Genomic DNA, 5,151 nt, shown 5'->3' with positions numbered 1-5,151 from the left:
AGATGAAAACAAATACCCCATACACAGTTTACACAGATGTCACTTGTGATATACACAGTTGGGACTGTGAAGATGAAAACAAATACCCCATACACAGTTTACACAGATATCACTTGTGATATACACAGTTGGGACTGTGAAGATGAAAACAAATACCCCATACACAGTTTACACTGATATCACTTGTGATATACACAGTTGGGACTGTGAATGATGAAAACAAATACCCCATACACAGTTTACACAGATATCACTTGTGATATACACAGTTGGGACTGTGAATGATGAAAACAAATACCCCATACACAGTTTACACTGATATCACTTGTGATATACACAGTTGGGACTGTGAATGATGTAAACAAATACCCCATACACAGTTTACACTGATATCACTTGTGATATACATAGTTGGGACTGTGAAGATGAAAACAAATACCCCATACACAGTTTACACTGATATCACTTGTGATATACACAGTTGGGACTGTGAATGATGAAAACAAATACCCCATACACAGTTTACACAGATATCACTTGTGATATACACAGTTGGGACTGTGAATGATGAAAACAAATACCACATACACAGTTTACACTGATATCACTTGTGATATACACAGTTGGGACTGTGAATGATGTAAACAAATACCCCATACACAGTTTACACAGATATCACTTGTGATATACACAGTTGGGACTGTGAATGATGTAAACAAATACCCCATACACAGTTTACACAGATATCACTTGTGATATACACAGTTGGGACTGTGAATGATGTAAACAAATACCCCATACACAGTTTACACTGATATCACTTGTGATATACACAGTTGGGACTGTGAATGATGTAAACAAATACCCCATACACAGTTTACACAGATATCACTTGTGATATACACAGTTGGGACTGTGAATGATGTAAACAAATACCCCATACACAGTTTACACTGATATCACTTGTGATATACACAGTTGGGACTGTGAATGATGTAAACAAATACCCCATACACAGTTTACACAGATATCACTTGTGATATACACAGTTGGGACTGTGAAGATGAAAACAAATACCCCATACACAGTTTACACTGATATCACTTGTGATATACACAGTTGGGACTGTGAATGATGTAAACAAATACCCCATACACAGTTTACACTGATATCACTTGTGATATACACAGTTGGGACTGTGAAGATGAAAACAAATACCCCATACACAGTTTACACAGATATCACTTGTGATATACACAGTTGGGACTGTGAAGATGAAAACAAATACCCCATACACAGTTTACACAGATATCACTTGTGATATACACAGTTGGGACTGTGAAGATGAAAACAAATACCCCATACACAGTTTACACAGATATCACTTGTGATATACACAGTTGGGACTGTGAAGATGAAAACAAATACCCCATACACAGTTTACACAGATATCACTTGTGACATACACAGTTGGGACTGTGAATGATGAAAACAAATACCCCATACACAGTTTACACAGATATCACTTGTGATATACACAGTTGGGACTGTGAATGATGAAAACAAATACCCCATACACAGTTTACACTGATATCACTTGTGATATACACAGTTGGGACTGTGAATGATGTAAACAAATACCCCATACACAGTTTACACTGATATCACTTGTGATATACACAGTTGGGACTGTGAATGATGTAAACAAATACCCCATACACAGTTTACACTGATATCACTTGTGATATACACAGTTGGGACTGTGAATGATGAAAACAAATACCCCATACACAGTTTACACAGATATCACTTGTGATATACACAGTTGGGACTGTGAATGATGTAAACAAATACCCCATACACAGTTTACACATATATCACTTGTGATATACACAGTTGGGACTGTGAATGATGTAAACAAATACCCCATACACAGTTTACACTGATATCACTTGTGATATACACAGTTGGGACTGTGAAGATGAAAACAAATACCCCATACACAGTTTACACAGATATCACTTGTGATATACACAGTTGGGACTGTGAAGATGAAAACAAATACCCCATACACAGTTTACACAGATATCACTTGTGATATACACAGTTGGGACTGTGAAGATGAAAACAAATACCCCATACACAGTTTACACAGATATCACTTGTGATATACACAGTTGGGACTGTGAATGATGAAAACAAATACCCCATACACAGTTTACACAGATATCACTTGTGATATACACAGTTGGGACTGTGAATGATGAAAACAAATACCCCATACACAGTTTACACAGATATCACTTGTGATATACACAGTTGGGACTGTGATTGATGAAAACAAATACCCCATACACAGTTTACACAGATATCACTTGTGATATACACAGTTGGGACTGTGAATGATGAAAACAAATACCCCATACACAGTTTACACAGATATCACTTGTGATATACACAGTTGGGACTGTGAATGATGTAAACAAATACCCCATACACAGTTTACACAGATATCACTTGTGATATACACAGTTGGGACTGTGAATGATGTAAACAAATACCCCATACACAGTTTACACAGATATCACTTGTGATATACACAGTTGGGACTGTGAATGATGAAAACAAATACCCCATACACAGTTTACACAGATATCACTTGTGATATACACAGTTGGGACTGTGAATGATGTAAACAAATACCCCATACACAGTTTACACAGATATCACTTGTGATATACACAGTTGGGACTGTGAATGATGTAAACAAATACCCCATACACAGTTTACACTGATATCACTTGTGATATACACAGTTGGGACTGTGAAGATGAAAACAAATACCCCATACACAGTTTACACTGATATCACTTGTGATATACACAGTTGGGACTGTGAATGATGTAAACAAATACCCCATACACAGTTTACACTGATATCACTTGTGATATACACAGTTGGGACTGTGAAGATGAAAACAAATACCCCATACACAGTTTACACAGATATCACTTGTGATATACACAGTTGGGACTGTGAATGATGTAAACAAATACCCCATACACAGTTTACACTGATATCACTTGTGATATACACAGTTGGGACTGTGAAGATGAAAACAAATACCCCATACACAGTTTACACAGATATCACTTGTGATATACACAGTTGGGACTGTGAATGATGTAAACAAATACCCCATACACAGTTTACACAGATATCACTTGTGATATACACAGTTGGGACTGTGAAGATGAAAACAAATACCCCATACACAGTTTACACAGATATCACTTGTGATATACACAGTTGGGACTGTGAATGATGTAAACAAATACCCCATACACAGTTTACACAGATATCACTTGTGATATACACAGTTGGGACTGTGAAGATGAAAACAAATACCCCATACACAGTTTACACTGATATCACTTGTGATATACACAGTTGGGACTGTGAAGATGAAAACAAATACCCCATACACAGTTTACACAGATATCACTTGTGATATACACAGTTGGGACTGTGAAGATGAAAACAAATACCCCATACACAGTTTACACTGATATCACTTGTGATATACACAGTTGGGACTGTGAAGATGAAAACAAATACCCCATACACAGTTTACACAGATATCACTTGTGATATACACAGTTGGGACTGTGAATGATGTAAACAAATACCCCATACACAGTTTACACAGATATCACTTGTGATATACACAGTTGGGACTGTGAAGATGAAAACAAATACCCCATACACAGTTTACACAGATATCACTTGTGATATACACAGTTGGGACTGTGAAGATGAAAACAAATACCCCATTACACAGATATCACTTATGATATACACAGTTGGGACTGTGAAGATGAAAACAAATACCCCATACACAGTTTACACAGATATCACTTGTGATAAACATAGTTGGGACTGTGAATGATGAAAACAAATACCCCATACACAGTTTACACAGATATCACTTGTGATATACACAGTTGGGACTGTGAAGATGAAAACAAATACCCCATACACAGTTTACACAGATATCACTTGTGATATACACAGTTGGGACTGTGAAGATGAAAACAAATACCACATACACAGTTTACACTGATATCACTTGTGATATACATAGTTGGGACTGTGAATGATGAAAACAAATACCCCATACACAGTTTACACAGATATCACTTGTGATATACACAGTTGGGACTGTGAAGATGAAAACAAATACCCCATACACAGTTTACACAGATATCACTTGTGATATACACAGTTGGGACTGTGAAGATGAAAACAAATACCCCATACACAGTTTACACAGATATCACTTGTGATATACATAGTTGGGACTGTGAAGATGAAAACAAATACAGTTTACACAGATATCACTTGTGATATACATAGTTGGGACTGTGAATGATGAAAACAAATACCCCATACACAGTTTACACAGATATCACTTGTGATATACACAGTTGGGACTGTGAAGATAAAAACAAATACCCCATACACAGATGTCACTTGTGATATACACAGTTGGGACTGTGAAGATGAAAACAAATACCCCATACACAGTTTACACAGATATCACTTGTAATATACACAGTTGGGACTGTGAAGATGAAAACAAATACCCCATACACAGTTTACACAGATATCACTTGTGATATACACAGTTGGGACTGTGAATGATGTAAACAAATACCCCATACACAGTTTACACAGATATCACTTGTGATATACATAGTTGGGACTGTGAATGATGTAAACAAATACCCCATACACAGTTTACACAGATATCACTTGTGATATACACAGTTGGGACTGTGAATGATGTAAACAAATACCCCATACACAGTTTACACAGATATCACATGTGATATACATAGTTGGGACTGTAAAGATGAAAACAAATACCCCATACACAGTTTACACAGATATCACTTGTGATATACACAGTTGGGACTGTGAAGATGAAAACAAATACCCCATACACAGTTTACACAGATATCACTTGTGATATACACAGTTGGGACTGTGAATGATGTAAACAAATACCCCATACACAGTTTACACAGATATCACTTGTGATATACACAGTTGGGACTGTGAAGATGAAAACAAATACCCCATACACAG

Source organism: Saccoglossus kowalevskii, chromosome 13 (assembly GCF_978046115.1).
Source record: "Saccoglossus kowalevskii chromosome 13, keSacKowa6.1, whole genome shotgun sequence".
Taxonomy (NCBI): Eukaryota; Metazoa; Hemichordata; class Enteropneusta; family Harrimaniidae; genus Saccoglossus; species Saccoglossus kowalevskii.
This window is presented reverse-complemented; position numbering follows the sequence as displayed.